Source organism: Papaver somniferum, unplaced genomic scaffold, assembly GCF_003573695.1.
Source record: "Papaver somniferum cultivar HN1 unplaced genomic scaffold, ASM357369v1 unplaced-scaffold_21, whole genome shotgun sequence".
NCBI classification, from domain to species: domain Eukaryota; kingdom Viridiplantae; phylum Streptophyta; class Magnoliopsida; order Ranunculales; family Papaveraceae; genus Papaver; species Papaver somniferum.
In genome coordinates, this window is record NW_020631041.1 from 989,321 (window position 1) to 1,007,679 (window position 18,359).

Genomic DNA, 18,359 nt, shown 5'->3' on the forward strand with positions numbered 1-18,359 from the left:
AGTATATGGTCGAGAAAATAATTGATACGATGCGATACGATCTCTTACAACACTGCCAATTTTAAGTACGGGGAATCTGAGTATTTGAGGTTGACCAGATGTATGAAGGGAATGACTAGTTTTTTATTTATCTCTTTTTCAACTTCCAGTTTCTGTTGAGAAGCAAATGGAGAAGATTATGAGACAATTTCATTGGGGTTCCTTGAATAATAAACCTAAAAAAGGTTGGGTAGGCTGGAAAAAGATAAATTTACCAAAGGAAAATGGTGGAACTGAGATTAAGAAGTTAAGGCTAATGAATAGGTCTTTACATGCCAAATGGATTTAGAGGTATGGAAATGAAGAAAAAGCTTTATGGAGAAAAATTGTGAGGCTGAAATTTGGTGGTAATGAGAAATATTTTCTCCCAAATACTACAAACAAGTCAATGAGGAAAAGTTTGTGGGCAGGCATTCTGAAGAGTAGGAACCATGTGGAACAAAATACAACTTTACAGGTAAACAGTGGTGATAAAGTTCTCTTCTGGAATGATGTTTGGCTGACTGAGCAGTCTATACAAGCAAGGTTCCCAAATTTATACAGTTTAAGTAGACTGCAAGATGCTACTGTTCAGGAGGTGTTAGATGTGAATGCTGGGAACAGTTGGAACTTTGGTTTTTGCAGAAATTTAAGGGAAGCTGAGATAGAAGACATAGCTCATCTCTTGAATTTGTTGGCTACTTTTAATAGAAGTGAAGGTCGGGATCACAGATTATGGCAGAATGGTACAAAAACATTCTTAGTGGCAGAGTGTTATAATCCATTGGAGGATAATAGTTTTCTAGTTTTCCCCTACAAAAGTGTGTGGAATCCAAAAATACGACAGAAGGTGATTTTCTTTGTTTGGTCTTTCTGCTATAATGCTGCACCAACAATGGATTCACCGAGGAATACATATAATGTGAATGGGTGTCTGTTATGCAAGGAAAGTGCTGAATCAAACCAACACTTGTTTTTGCATTGTGATACAACCAGAGAAATTTTGTTTTACTTCTTAAGTGTCTATAATCTTCAATGGGTGTTTCAAGGTAGTGTGAGGGACACACTATGGGAATGGAGAAGAAAAAAAGGGAAGAATTTAAGTTTGAAAACTAAAATTTGGGACATAATCCCATTCGCAATATGGTGGGCTGTTTGGTTTGAAAGAAACTCAAGAGATTTTAATGGCAGATATAACTCAACAAGTAACTTGAAAGATGGTATCAAAACTTTGATTTATAATTGGTGTGTTGGTACTCAAATCTTTGAAAGAATTACCTTGGATATGGTTCTTCATAATTGGAGGTTGTTCTTCATTAAGTCTATGTAATTTTTGGTACAATCTTTATATTTGTATTTTGTTTTCATCGATACCATTATATTCTTAGTGATGTATTGGATTTTAATAAAACTTGCCCAATAAGGGATTCATATTAACCAACGTGCTTACATTAACTCGAAGACATATACCCTAACTGTCATATATGGATGTGGACTACATGTTATGTTATTTTTTTATTTGTTTGTTTTTCTTTTCCTCTTAGTCTGTTTGATTTTCCAGGAGGATCTTAATAATTTTGTTTAACCAAAAAAAACTCTTCAAACATTGTTTAGCAGTACAAAGTATAAGGATCTTCACGGACTGTCGGACCCTATTTCTGGGCCTGACCACATAGCACTGATACTGTCCCCACTTAACCACCTGTTGCAGCAGGTGTGGAATTTTAATCTAAAATGCCTCGATGCTATGTAAGGAGATGCCCAAGCTTATTAGGCACCACATGTACTTCCTCTTATTCCATGTGGGACTATCCTAGCTATACATATGTGGTTTACATCACGCCACATACTCCAAAAATCTCCACCTTGGCGAGATTAAACCACCTCACCAATCCAATCATACTCCACCATATGGTCACCGTCCGTATATGTTACTTATCGAACATGATTATTGTCACTACGCGCCCTAGAACCCTACTCCACCTTGAGTTAATGGGAAGGCTAGAACTAACTCTACCTTGAGCACAACCTTGCCCACCATAGAACCCTGCTCCACCTGAGTTAATGGGGTGCGGCATTAACTCCACCTTGAGCGCCAGCTCTACCTTGGGCCTTACCTGCACCACCTTGAGTCTGACTCCACCTGCGCCGTACCGGGTGACATCCACAACCACTTCTCCGTTAGGACAGTATCCCCAACCATAGGCTCTGATACCATTTGTCAGGATTTTCTTAGGGAATCACTGACACCGCGGAATAACAGATCTTGAGATATTATGATGAATAATAAGTAAACCAAGCACAAGAAACTATAATAATACGAGAAAGATAAATCAACTCACAAGACACAAGATTTATAGCGGTTCGACCAATACATACAACTTGTATAGATTGTCTACGTCCACTTTGAGCCGCACCAACTCAAATCCACTATGAAGAAAAACGATTACAACGTCGTGTGAATCCCAGCAAACCCTTGGTTACATCGCAATAATTACCCGAGATGATAACCTTGTCTCTTTTTCTTCACCAATATGCTCTCACCAAGAAACCCTAGCTTTAGCCCTAAAAGCTATACAAGAAATCTCTCACCGAGCCCTTAGTCGTTTTTAACACAATACAATTCTACAAGGATTACTATTTATATAGGTTACAAACTTGGCCACCAATAATCATAGACGGTTTAGGAAACCCCTTCGCTAAATAACCACGGCTAACTTTAGGAAATAATAATTAGTCTTCAATAACTAACAATCTTCCACTTTGAAGACTCATTGATTGTATTCAATTCTTCTTTTCTTCAACTTTGGATTTGACGGTGCTAAAACATCTTCATGTCAGTGCGGATCCCCTCCCAGATCCTCATTCTGAGAGACCAACTAAAGCCTTGCAGAGCTTTAGCTTGTCTGATGTAACTCCCTTGGTAAACATATCCGCAGGATTCTTCGAACCAAGAATCTTCTCGAGCTTAAACTCTCATTCTTCTAAGAGATCCCGAATGAGATGATAACGAATATCTATATGCTTCGTCCTAGCATGATAGGCTAAGTTCTTGGCTAAATGTATAGCGCTTTGACTATCGCTAAACAGAACAGTATCTCGTTGTTCCTTTCCCAACTCATCTAACAAACCTCCTAACCAAATCATATCCTTGCTCGCTTCTGTTACTTCTACGTACTCCGCTTCCGTAGTAGACAATGTTACCAACTTCTGTAAACGGGAGTTCCAACTCACTGCAGTTGACCCCATAGTATAAACATAACCGGTCGTACTTCGCCTTTTATCTACATCACCGGCGAATTCTGCATCCACATAACCCCTCATGATAGAACCACCTCTTCCGTAACACAACGGTACGTTTGTGTTACCTCTCAAATACCTGAGAATCCACTTCACAACTTCCCAATGTTGTTTTCCTGGGTTGCTTGCATATCTACTCACTACTCCCACTGCATGTGCAATATCCGGTCTCGTGCACACCATAGCATACATTAGACTCCCAATCACCGAAGAATATGGTACGTTAGCCATGTACTCCTTTTCTTCATTTGTCTTCGCACAATGCATACTTGAAAGACGAATTTGACTTCCAAGTGGAGAACTAAATGGTTTAGCATACTCCATATTTTACCTTTTCAACACTCGTTCAATATATTCATCCTGACTAAGCATAAGTAAACCCTTAGCTTTGTCTCTTATGATCCTCATACCAAGAATGTGTTTTTCTTCACCAAGATCTTTCATAGCAAACTCACTTTCTAATTGTTTCTTCAAATTCTCAACTTCTTGTAGAGATGTTCCGGCAACCAACATATCATCCACATACAGTAATAATATGATGTAGTCAGAAACGCACCTTTTGAAGTAACAACAATGGTCTGCATTACACCGTGAGTAACCACCTCTATGCATGAATTTATCAAACTTCTTGTACCACTGTCTCGGGGCTTGTTTTAAACCATACAAACTCGTCTTTAGCTTGCACACCATCTCTTCCTTGCCTTTTACTATGAATCCTTCTGGCTGCTTAATGTAAATTTCTTCATCTAAGTCACCATGAAGAAAAGTTGTCTTTACATCCAACTGGTCAAGGTAGAGATCTTCAGAATCTACTAGACTTAACACTACTCGAATAGTAGTTATCTTCACAACTGGAGAAAATATCTCGTTGTAATCAACACCGGGTTTTTGCTGGAAACCTTTCACAACCAACCTCGCTTTGTAGCGAATATCTCCATTTGCTTCAGACTTCATCCGATAAATCCATTTGTTGTGCAACGCCTTATTACCTCTTGGTAATTTTACTAACACCCAAGTACCATTCTCCTCAAGTGAACTCATCTCATCTTCCATAGCAAGTTGCCACTTGCCTGAATCATCATACGCTAGTGCTTCTTTAATATCTTCAGGTTCACCTCCATCCGTAAGTAATAGATAGTTCAGAGCATACCTTGGGTTTGGTTTTTGAGTTCTTGATGATCTTAGTACTTCTTGTGGAACTATTGGAGTAACTCCCACTGCAGTAGAAGTCTCTTCACCTTGTACTTCTCTGCCATCATCAACACCGTGCCCTTCTTGTACCACACCTTTTCCATAAACATCATCAATATCGATATACAACTCCTTATCGACGTTGCTTGATCCGACATCTTCAACTTGTGTTTTATTCATGTCCTTGTACAGCTCATTCTCATTAAAAGTGACATCTCTACTTCTAATAACTTTGTGACCCTCGTAGTCCCAAAGTTTATACCCAAAAGCGTCATTTATGTCAGCAAGAAATATACACTTCTTTGCTTGAGAACCTATCTTAGACCTCTCACCGGGACTAAGATGAACATAACCAACACAAACAAAAACTTTCAAATATGAAAGATTTACCTTTTTGCCGGTACAAACCTCCTCTGGTATCTTCATATCTAATGGACTATTAGGTGTCCTATTGATTAGATAAGCAGCCGTCTCTGTTGCATGTTCCCAGAAGGTCTCGGGCACACCAAATTGCAACCTCATGCACCTAGCACGTGCATTCAACGTCCAATTCATACGTTCTGCTACTCCATTATCCTGTGGCGTCCTTGGAATTGTCCTCTCCAAACGAATTCCATTTGTAGCACATAACTGCAAGAATTCTGTTTTGTCATACTCACCACCGTTTTCTGACCTTAGACACTTCAACTTCAGACCATCTTCTGTTTCAACCAAATCTTTCCACTTTTTAAACACTTCATACACCTCGAAATTATTCTTCATGAAGTAAAGCCACACCTTCCTTGAGTGATAATCAATAAAGGTGACATAATATTGGAACCCGCTGTGAGATGCAACATCAATTAGTCCCCATACATCAGTATTAACCAAATCAAGTTTCTCACTTCTCAAGGCTTTGCCGCCTCTGCTGAAACTAACCCGTTTTTGCTTTCCAAGAACACAGTCTTCCCAAAAACTCATATCAACATACTTCACCTTAGGTAGATATCCTCCCGAACATATAATCTTCATGTTCTTCTCACTCATGTGACCTAATCTTCTATGACATAAGTTAGTGTCTTCACCACTACTAGTCACTGCTAAAGTAGTTCCACCTAAATTCCAGTATAGAGTACCGACTCTAACTTTACAAGCTAATACCATAGCTCATTTGTTCACTTTCCAATTTTGTTTCGTAAGCACAACTTCACAGTCATCATCACAAACTTGGCCCATAGACACCAAGTTCTTCTTCAAATTTGAAACGTGTCGTACATCCTTCAATTTCCATGTCGAACCGTTGACTTTCAAGATCACATCACCGATACCAATAATGTCGCATGCTTCACCGTCACCTAAGAATACTTGGCCATAGTATCCTTCTTTATAAGAGATCATAATACTCTTATCACCCGTTGCATGGAAAGAAGCTCCCGAGTCTATAATCCAAGACTCATCTTGCTTGTCCTCAGAGAGTAGTAGAAAACCTTCCGTAATCACCTTCTTGTTATCAACAAGGACCTTCACCTGTTCCGCAGCTGCAACTACGTTGACCTCTTCTTGATTACCTTTGTTTTCCGGACAATCGCGCTTGAAGTGTCCTACTTTCTTACACGCCCAACACTCAACAACACTTCTAGGCCGGGATTGAGATCTCCCCCTAGACTTTCCTCTAGACTTCCATCTGGATTTGTTGTTGTTGTTCCTATTTGAACTCCTGCCTCTATCTTCTTCTTGCATACTTAAGGCCGAGCTTGAAGTACTAGAACTGTAACCTTGTTCTATTCTTCTCTCCTCTTCAGCAATTAACCTTTGTTGCACATCATCAAGCTTCAACTTCTCGCTCCCTGCGGAATTGCTAATGATTGTCCTTGCAGTCTCCCAACTCTTTGGTAATGACGACAACAACCGTAAAGCTTGAACTTCATCATCAAAAGTAATACTAACTTTTGAAAGCTGAGAAATAATCGATTTAAACTTCCCAAGATGTGTTGAAATCGCTTCGCCTTCTTGCATCTTCAGATTAAATAATTGTTCACACAACATAATCTTCCCCGAGGCTGATGACTTTTGATACAAATTTTCAAGTTTATCCATAAGATTCTTCGTACTAGTTTCCTCTTGTACGTTATTGTGGACTTCCACCGTTAGACATCTACGGATCACGGCTACACACTTGCGATCAAGAGTTGTCCATTCATCGTCTTTGCGTGCTCCCTTTTTCGCAACTCCACCCAATGGGTCAGCAAGGTCTTTCTCATATAGGTAGTCTTCCATCTGAGACTTCCAAAACGCAAAGTTCTTCCCGTTAAAAACTTTATCCCTAGATACCGTACTTACGTTATTATCATCCATAACTCCCACTCCAATCGTAATACGATAAACCCTAAAGCTCTAACCTCGCTCTGATACCAGTTATTAGGATCTTCACGGACCGCCGGACCCTACTTCTGGGCCTGACCACATAGCACCAATACTGTCCCCACTTAACCACCTGTTGCAGCAGGTGTGGGATTTTAATCTAAAAAGCCTCGGTGCTATGTAAGGAGATGCCCAAGCTTATTAGGCACCACATGTACTTCCTCATATTTCATGTGGGACTATTCTAGCTATAAATATATGGTTTACATCGCGCCACATACTCCAAACACAAATATGTATGTTGATCAATCATTTTTGTGTAACCCTGTCCCCGCTCTCTAGAGTAAGTAGCTACCTCCTCCAACTTAGTTCATGGATATTCAATTTCCATCCGTTTTAGCTCTTCTGGCTTTCCTTTTCTTTTTATTCACGGTGGTGAAGAATAGAGACAGATCAAAACTGCCACCAGGTCCATGGAAATTACCTTTTATCGGCAATTTTCATAACATGTTTGGCCAATTACCACACCGTTCTCTAGGAAACTTGGCAAAGAAATATGGACCACTTATGCACTTGCAACTCGGTGAAGTTCCTATACTTGTTATTTCATCCCCAAGCGTTACCAAACAGATTCTGAAGACTCGCGACTTGATTTTCCCAGACAGACCGGAACTTTGTGCTGCGAAAATCATGTTATACGATTGTGGTAGTGTTTCATTTTCTCGCTATGGTGATTATTGGGGGGAGATGCGTAAGATTTTTGTCTTGCAGCTCTTAAGTGATAAACATGTCCTATTGTTCGGACCACTAAGACAAGAGGAGGTAATGAATACGATCAAAAGCATTTCTTTGCAAGTTGGTATATATACCAGTCAACCTCAGTAAGCAGATTACTTATTTGATCACTACGATCACTACAAGAGCAGCGTTCGGTGATAACTGCAAAGTTAACGAGGAAGTCATTTCAATGATGAAGGAATCACTTACTTTGATAGGAGGTTTGGAAGATTTGTTCCCTTCGTTAAAATTGTTACATCGTACAGTTGGACCGGTATCAAAATTGCTGCGATTTCATCAAAAAGTTGACAAGTATTTAGAGGGAGTTATCCAAGAACACAAAATGAGTAGGATGGTAAAAATCGATAACGGTAAATTGGAGGTGGAAAATTTAGTAGATGCACTTCTTCGGGTTCAAGAGAGTCATGAATCATTAACAACAGAAAATATTAAAGCGGCCATTTGGTTTCGTATAATTTATCTTTGTACTCGAGTAGTAGAAATTGTTTATGAAATTCGTAGCTGGTTTTAACATTTCAAGTTCGGTATTGTTTTCTTTCCAACAGGAAATTTTCAGTGCAGTAACAGATACTTTATCCATTGCAAGGCAATGTCTGACTTGCTTAAAAACCAAAGAGTAATGGAGAAAGTTCAAACTGAAGTAAGGCGGGTCATCGGTGAAAACATGCAAATCGATGAAACAGACGTTAGTAAACTAGAGTACTTAAAGCTGGTTATCAAAGAAACGCTACTACACCCTCCGGTTCCACTCACGATAAGAGAAAGTACAGAGAGATGTGAAATTGATGGATATGACATACCAGCGAATATCAAAGTTATTGTCAATCTGTGGGCTCTCGGTAGAGATCCAGAATATTGGAGCAACCCCGATGCATTTGAACCAGAGAGGTTTGATGGTAATTCAGTTAATTATAAGGGACATAACTTTGAATATATTCCATTCGGAGCTGGTAGAAGGATGTGTCCCGGGATGTCATTTGCTTTGGCTAGTGTTGAGCTAACACTTGCGCATTTACTATACCATTTCGATTGGAATATTGTCGGAGAACTTGATATGATAGAGAAGTCTGGAGCAGTGGTTGCTAGAAAAAATGATTTGGTTTTGATTCCCATCCCTTTTGTTTCTTTGTCTTCTTAACGTAACATATTTACTTTGAGTTGCTCTGATGCGGTATGCAGTCTAATCGTGTCAAACAATTTGTGGCTTCAATTGGAATCATCAATGTCACGCATGGGATAGGTGCACGAAAATTTTGGGATCCATAATCTTAGGAACTTTGGGGCAAAGAATATGCGTCAAAAGCATATTGGTTTTATTGTTCCGTTCAAAAGTATGTCAACTAGTAATTAAAATTCATCATATAATATGGAAACAGTACATCAAAGGCATAATAAATAAGCATTGACTAGTAAACTTGTAATCAAAATTATATGCAAACCCCGCCTCCTGACAAAACCGACTACAGCATTTTCGGATCTCTGTGAATGTGCAGCACCGCCGGACCTATGTAAATGTTCAGCATTGTTGGGTCTATACAAATGTGCACTTTTGGGTACAGGTTCATCCTGAGGCTTCATAGAAGGAAATAGAATTACCTCCTCCACCATAGATGGCAAAACCTCGTGTTTCAGATATAAAACGAAAAAACAAAGTTAATGTGACATTAGGAGCAACATGCGTTTGGATTTTAAAATAACTCACCTTGATATTTTGTGAATCAGTAAGCAGCATTGTGAGCCGATCAATACCCAAACCCCAACCAGTAGTGGGGGGTAATCCATATTCCAAAGCTTGTATAAATGCCTCGTCTAGTGCCATTGCCTCATCATCACCAGATTGCCGGTCCTGAAATCACATTCTTATTTATATATAGAAAAATAGAAGTTACAACATATAACCAACTAGAAGATAAAAAATGACGAGTAAAGACACCTTTGGTTGATCAGCAAATCGCTGACGTTGTACCACAGGATCGTTCAACTCTGTATATGAATTGCAAACCTGATCACCTCATAATAGTTAGGACATGAATAGGTTAAAAACAACATGAAAACATATCAATGATGCATGAACAAAGTCGTCAACGTACTTCATGCTTGTTAATGAACAATTCGAAACGTTCAGTCAAGCCTGGCTTCGATCTATGCGACTTCGCCAGGGGGCTCATAATCACAGGATGGTCAATGATAAAGGTCGGATTAACACACGTCTCCTCTAAGAAATGTCCGGCAAGCTGTCATCAGAATACAAAAATTAGTTACTCTCTTTTGCAATAAAGGTAAAAAAGAAGCTATCATGAGCCGATTTATTAGATCAACATTATAACTGCAACTTTTGAACTGCATGCACATATACCGCAACCTTGGCAATCTCAATCCCAGACAAGTTTTTCACCTTCACTGGATAGTGGAACTACAGTTCAATGTTAAATAAATACATTCCAACAGCAACTAACATTTGTGCTTGACAAAAAAAAGTTACAATGTTGTGCAAACAGTAAATCTAAGCTACTCTCAATGATCGATAGTTAAGAACACGCACAATCATGAAGTTTAATGAAGATCAGCTGAAGGGGTCATATGTTGAAAAAATAAAAAACTGATCCCTGTGATACAATGCTAAGATGGAAAAAACTTTGGCACTGATATGTACTTATTAGTTCATTACTAAACCATATACATCAGATAGCCTTGGTTCCAACACCATTATTATGCAAACAGGACAGGGTATCGACTCCAAAATATCATCGAAAGCCAGTTTAATTATTAGTTACTCTCTTAAAAGAACATTCAGATTAGATTATACCTTATCCAGCAACCGCGCTGTTGTTTGAGGAGGAGGGCACTTGACATCAAACTTAATGCACGCATCTAGCAAATACTTGTTGGTTATGTCAGTAGATAGATCCTTGGGTATGTCAAGGCCAGCTATCTTCTGCAGCTCTCCTATCATGTTAATCCTTCTGCAATGTTCCCAGAAGGCCAGATAATCATTTCCATTAATCTCAAACGCAACAAAAATTAAAGTAACAATAGTAAGATAATGCAAGTAATTTGAGTAAGAATGCCAAAGGAAATTGCCAAAACAAACACCTAAAAGGAGGAGTGAAGTCAAATTGCCAAAACAAACACCTAAAAGGAGGAGTGAAGTCAAATGGCGCTTCAGGCCACCCTTTGGCAAACTACTACCACTACATCAAATGCCGTTCATTTTTGGTCTGTCATTGACACAGTTGGGACTCCCCTTTTGGGCCTATCTACATCTTCAATATTACCGGTAGAATGTTATCAAGGGCCCTATGGAAAATTGTGGTACATTTCATGCATCAGCTGGAGATGCATATGGTGCATATCTCACCACTGTTATTGAAACTCTGTAAATTCGAGTGCATATTTCCTATATTTTTTCTAATTTTTTACCCACAGCTTTCGAACGAATAAGTAGACTAAAGATGCTTGGTTCTCGGTGAAGTATCCCGTGAGGTGTAATATATATTGTACAAACCCTGTGAGAATTATTTGTTTCCTCATTCATGTTTGGGTTTTCTATTTGAGGTGTGTGCGAGGTCTTCTTGATAACACTTTCAAACTAACCTTTTCTCCAAGAATCCTAATGGTGGAATCAAAATGACGACATCGTTATGGCATTTTTACTGTCATCCTCATGATCAGTTGATAATTACGCACACGACCGCATGAGGTCACTCTAACTTCCGGACATTGAGATACCCACGAGTCAAAATGAAAAAGTAAAAATATTTCTTTCCCCAAAAGGAAAGGACCGAAGGAGTATATGTTAAAAGACAACCATTATAGTTGTAGTACTTGTAGACAATTCACTAATCATTGTTTCTATCAAAAACTGCTTGAAAAGGTACTGGTTGATATTTGGGCCCAGTGAGTCAATTCTCACATTGGGCTAATTTAGAAAGGCCAGTTAAATTCTGCCAACTATCTTGCAAGCTCCAAATATATTTGCCTAACTGCACACTAACTTGAATAAGTTTCTAAGGAAATGTGAGGTAACTATCTTGCAAGCAAAAAAAGAGTTTATGTTGGCCATGCCCACAATGTTTTCTTCTACCTTTAATTTCTTGGTAAGGTAACACTTTCATTATGGACATATAGGTCAAGTTTCTGACCTTTCCCAATATGCTACGATCGAATATATAGTTACAGACAATATGCTCCCTTCGAGCCTGGTCCTCCTAAGTTAGGAACGATTTTTTGGGAGCAGTCTTTTTTTTTTTTTAGGGGACCATTGTTTTATAAGGCCATCTATCCTATATTTATAAGGGATGTCCTAAAATGTAGACATTACTAATTTGCCTCCTAATTCTAATTGAGATTATAACTAAACTAATAACTACCAAAATATAAATTTAACCTAATCTAATCAATTAACAAAAACAAAAAATCAGACCCCCCCACCCCAACCTAGCCACACAAACTGTTTTTGAGGAAAAAAAAAATCTTCTCTTCTTCTTCTTCCGTTCAACATCGTCTTCATCGATTAATCGTCGATTCATAAAATTTTCATCGTCGATTATCAATCGACTATAAGAATGGTTCTTCGAAAGCAAACTAAAAGACTTCCAGGAAAAGGTCCCCCATTAGAACATCTAGCAAATCAGCCAAGTGAATTGGAGATACACAAAGAAGTGGAACCGGAAGGTGGAGTCATAATCGGCTATAATAAACACAAGAAGATACCTGAAACTGACATGGCACTGCATATATTTTCAACCAAACTCATTACTTTTAATTTGATTTTGATTCGTTTAATTGTATAGAAATCATCGAAATAGGGTTTAAATAGAAGTTACAGTGTGTTGTTCGGTTAGAACGAGTTTCAAAAAACCCTAGTTTTCTAACCGAACTTCTTGATACGAAGAACACGAAGAACAGTTCGGTTTCATGAAATTTAGATATAGATTACCGAACTCGTAGTTCGGTTGTTTCGCCAAAAATGTTAAAACTGTTTTGCAACCGAACTTCACCTTTATTACTCAAAATTTGTTTGTTGAAATTTTGTAACCGAACTCTGCTTGTTTGCACACTATGTTGAGTTATGATACAACCGAACTTTGTTCATTATGTTCGGTTGGTTCAAAAAAATTTTAAATCTATGTAGTTGCCGAACTGTACCCATATTAAAAAAAAAAAAAAAAATTCCAATGTAACCGAACTGTGCTATTTCCCCCTGTATTGAGTTACTGTGTAACCGAACTTGTCCATCTCTGTTCGGTTGATTCGCAAACAATTTTTAAAACTACAAATTAACCGAACTTTACCCATATTACAAAAAAATCCAGTGTAACCGAACTGTGTTATTTTTCCCTGTATGTTGAGTTATGATTTAACCGAACTTTTCCCACTCTGTTCGGTTGGTTCGCAATAATTCTTGACAAACCGAACTCCTAACTAATTGCATAAATGTGGAGTTCGGTTTGTTCGTAAAATTACTTTACTAACCGAACTTTTCTCTGGAAACCATATGTTAGCTAATATCTTTTGTTTTCTTGATTAGCAGTAAAGGAAAAAAATCCAACCAAGGATTAGTGGAAGATATGAGAACTCCCACGCCTCGAGGCAGATTACACTTAGGTGACGATAAGCGTGGAACCCAAAATGCTAAGTTTGGAGGTGGTTCATTACCGGGTGTTGTCATCCAAGATGATGTCAATATATATAATGTTGACAATGTAATCAATCAAGTTAATGAAGAGATTGTGGAAGAGATGGGCAATCAAGAACATAATCAAGGTGGAGGAGAGGAACCAACTGAAGACGAAGGAGGAAATAAGGATGACAATGATGATGGTGAAGAAGATAGGGAAGATGGAGATAAGGATGGAGATAATGAAGATGACGAATCAGAGGAGGACTCGGATGGACAGGAAGAGGAACAAGTAGAAATTTTTCAAAAAAAACCTAAAAAGACGCCTAAAAAGCCTTGTGCTAGATATGCATACATTCCTAAAGAAAATTTGTGTTTGCCGCCAAAGAACCCAACTCATGGTACTCCAAGAGATGGAGGGGAGGTATTTCTTGGGTACAAAAACTCATGGTTGCCAAGATCTTTGCGAAAAAGGTATTGAATTTTAACCATCAAGATTTTTCAGTCATTTTATTATATTTTGACATATATTTTTCTATATATATTAGTGTATAAGATATGATGTTGTTTTTGTAGGATCATAATAATGCTGTTTGTGTCTTGAAACGTCAAAAGAACAAGATATGGAATATAGAGAATGAGTGTGATGACGTCCGGTTGGCGGTATTTGATTGTATACAAGGGAAATTGAACCTTCGTGTATAATTTTGTCTGATTCCTTCAAAGTTTTCCACATCTCCATGTTATGTTCATACATAATGCACCAACCCAACATTGTGTCGGGGTTAAATCCACGCCAATAAGAGTATCCGCATATCGGAGGAAATGGACAATTGTCTTCTAACCGGAGGCCTATAAAATGGTTGTTAATAAACGCAATCACCACTCTCCTACGTCTAAGTTTCTCGGAACATATGGTTGTCTTCGGAATGTATGTGAAACTAACACCTTTTGATAAATAGTGAACCACGCAATTGAATGCGTCGGAGATTAAGAGCCCACATATCGGCATGCCCATCCAATGATCCCTTGTGATTGGATTGCCCCCGTGGAGACGGATTTGATACCTAAAAAATTGGATATTGAGACTACCATCCCCATCGGACAATATTGTCTTGTAAAATTATGGTTTCTCCATTAGCTTCATCAACAACCTTTGACGGACATAAGTGATTTGATTATCATTATATAGCTTGGCACCTTCAGTGAAAGGCCCTAGTTTTTGTACACGTGGAAACCGCAATTACCATCCGGAGGGACGTCATGGGTGGATATGATGTAATCTCTAATGTAAGGAGGTATCTCTTCCAAGAACCTTTTATCACCAAGAGGGGGTGTATCATCAAGAGGTGGTGTATCATCAATTGGAGCCTTTAGCTTCACGTCTTGTAGAATTGGTTGGCTCAGTTCCGACGGAGTAGCTTGGTTTGGTGGAGAGTATAACATCGGTCCTCTTGTCTCTCCCTTTTCCATAATATTCCTATCCCTTTTCTTAAAATCTTTTTGGCACTTATCCACGGTATGCTCATGCCCCAAAGGATCTCTAGTAAAAGGGTTCATTTCGCTTTTCCTCTTATCCAACACCTTTGCATATTCTCTAACTTGTTTTTTTGTTTCTCTGGTTCTTGGCCTACCTTTGCCCTTGCCTTTATTCGGTTCTTGCACATTATTCGAAGTGTGCGGATAAAAGATTGGCCGCATGTCATCCCAAAATATTTGACTTTCGAGTTTGTTCATGTTCCGATACATATCGATCACGATTCTTCCCATTTCGTTGTCGCCAAACTCTTCTCCGACATCTCCCTTTGGAGGAGGCACAAAACTTAATTGTATCCAATGTGGATCTATATCGCTTAAAGGGTTATGCCATGTTCATACTTATCTATCATATGGCGACAAGGGAGTCCCATTGACTTCATCATGTTGCAAACACACACCTGGTCTGGCTTGGTTCCCCATATGTCGATCAAATTCACCTCAACCATTAACCTCTTAATGCAAGAATGTGAAACATTATAGTGGAGTCCCTTGAAAAACCGAATGTCCTCCATTTTATTGATATTACTACCTTTTTGTACTTCATGATGCGGATTTTTTTAAACTTCTCTTTAATTCTATCAATCTCGCGGTTGAAGTAAATCTCCATTGCGTTAAACACAATCACAAAATTATCGACACAACCAAAAAGATTTTTCTTCAACCGGTGGTGAGCCCATTCTACAAAACTTGTCGCTTGATTCCCAAAGTGTTTATGGTGGTTGGTAAAAGCATAAACGAAGTGCTCTTTGTACGGTTCCAACCATTGCTCCACCACATACGTTACAATATCCTCGGGACATTCGGGGCTAGACCAATGTTCAATAAATTCAGCAAGATTTAGATTATACTCTTCTTACGTGAGAGACCAAGTCAATGCCTCCCATTCACCGGAGAAGGCAACCCATTTAGCGTGATTTATAGTGTATTGTTTTTAGAATTCCTTTTTTGCATCCGCTTGTTCATCTTCCGGTAACTTACTAATATCTTCAAATGCTTTCCTCTTAGGTGGAAAAAGTTGAGGCTTGCACCTATTCATCACATTGCACCATATATGAAATGTACAAAGCATATTATGTGCCAATGGGAAGACTCTCTCTATTGCGCTCATCAATGCTACTTCATTGTCCGTCACTATAACCCCGGGGATATCATCATCTCGGTTGATCGCCTTCACTTGTTGTAGCGCCCAAGTGTAACTTGGTTCTTGCTCGTCCTTTAGTAAACAAAAAACGACGGTGAACGGTGACTTCGTCGACGTACGACCAACAATGTTCAACAATGGCATCTCGTATTTGTTAGTCTTGTAAGTGCAATCCATTATAAGAACTTCATGGAAGCATTGAGCCAATTGAACACTCTTCGGATGAGCAATGAAGAGATGAGTTATTTCTTCGGGTTAATTGGAGTTTGATACTTATGTTTTTTTCAACATTAGTGTTTGGTCTAACTTTTGTCCAACTTAGGGGTTGGTACCTGGAAATGCGTTGACCCCCGTTGACCTGGTTAAGTCACGAAGTTTTTAAATTTTCGGATAATTAATAAGTAATTACTAAAACATATTTGTCTTTAGTAACAATGAATAATCTTGTCCTCAACCCATCAAACACATGGATGGTCCATATTAGATCTCTACACATTTACGAGATTAGTGGCTAGGATTTGAAAACTTTGTTTCACTTATTCATCTCTCCCGAAGAGGAGAAACTCCAACTACATATTCTTCTTCTTAAATCCATACACACATAGAAACCCCAATCTTCATCTTTTCTTCTTCTTTGAATCCCATATCGTCACCTATCTGAAATAATTTCCGTTTTTTTTTCCTTCTCATCTGTGATTAAAGAACTTGAATCGTCTGCCCTAAATTTTTCAGATTGAAATTCAGTTTCATATTTAATTCCTCTGAGATTAAATCCCATGCATATCAGAATTCGTAATCTTCGATTTTTTTTCCAAGCCCCAAAATCACAACCCTTAAATCCATTAATCGTCTTCCATAAAGTGTTGATTTCGTCTTGATTTTGAATATGATTTTTGGTATTCAAATGATTCGATGAAGTTCTGAAGAAATGCTTAATTTGGTCACTTATTTATTTGATTCGTGGGTTTTTAGTGTGTTTAATTTTGATTTGTGAGGTAATTTTGAGGTTGGGAATGAAATCAGGATTATCTGATTGAAGGTTTGGAGTGTCATAAGATTGAAATATTGGGGTTTTTTGGATTTCTAATATGTTCATGATGTTACCAATTGAAGGATCTTCGAAAACTATGTGTGGTTTTATTTTCTGTTAGACAATCAAAAAAAAGGTGTGATTTAAAGATGGGTTTGTAATCGGGTTGTTCTTCTCTGTAAATTTTGTTTCTTTCATAATTTTTGCAGAAGATTTATGCAAATTGAGATTATTACTGACGATTGTCTTTGTTTTTCATTTATCTTATTGAATACATGATTTTTGTTTATAATATGATTGAATTTGTGATATGAAAGTTAAGTTGAATGACAACAAATGAAATGGGAATGTACAAGAAACTGTGATTTTTATTTTGGGGAAGAACATGAAATTAGGGTTCTTCTTGTTAACGACAATCTAACAGCGCTAAGTATTTTGATTTTGTTTATTTTTTTTGATAATTATTAAACAAAAGTCATGGTCAACTAGGATTAACGTCAATTCCAAGTACCAACCCCTAAGTTAGGCAAAAGTTAGACCAAATACTAATGTTGGACAAAATGTAAGTATCAAACTCCAATTAACCCTATTTCTCCAATCAACCGCGTAGCCTTTCTTTTTAGCCAAAAAAAACAATTGTTGCATGACTTGTGTATCCTTCCATTCATTCCTTTTAATTGTCTCAATTGCATTGTAAATGGTGGACAAAGATGATACGTTTTCCGGGTTATCATCCTTTAATATGCGAAGCATATTAACCGGTAAAATACCCATTCTCCTATGTTTTTCCATTTTCTCAATTTCTTGAGGAGTGAGCCTTGCGGCCATTGCATGTCCTTCAAGATCCTCTGGACGAGGGTGGTTATGATGACCTACCACCTTATCCATAGATAGAACCCATCCATTCCTTTTTTTGCACTTACTAAATACTAGCTTGAACGGACATTTAATTTTCTTTGAGCACGTTGTGTTCTTCCTCGTCGTATTTCCTTTATACACATAACCCTTCCTCTTGTAACTAACATCTGGATCTCCACTTCTCTCACAAACCATTTCCAAACGAGTTTTGCTTTCTTTTCCATTCAAAATTAATACGCACACGGCTTTCTCGGAATGCTCTCTAGTCCAATTCTTCGCATCAATAGGTTCTTTAAATACCAAATCATTGACATATTGATGGGATGTATCTTCGAACAACATACCAACCAGAGAAGGTTGATCATCCATTGGTATAGGTGGGAATTCAATCTACAAGAAATGGAACAACAACAATGTCAATCACAAACAAGTTCGGTAACAAGAAAAATTTATCGCGATAACCGAACTCAAGGTTCGGTTTGTAAAGAAAGTTGACACGTAACTGAACAAATAAAGTTCGGTTA

General features: G+C 38.1%; 1 pseudogene; it reads left to right on the forward strand.

Moving 5' to 3' along the window:
- Positions 1-427: 427 nt before the first annotated feature.
- Positions 428-8,785, forward strand: LOC113340125 (annotated as a pseudogene).
- Positions 8,786-18,359: the final 9,574 nt, after the last annotated feature.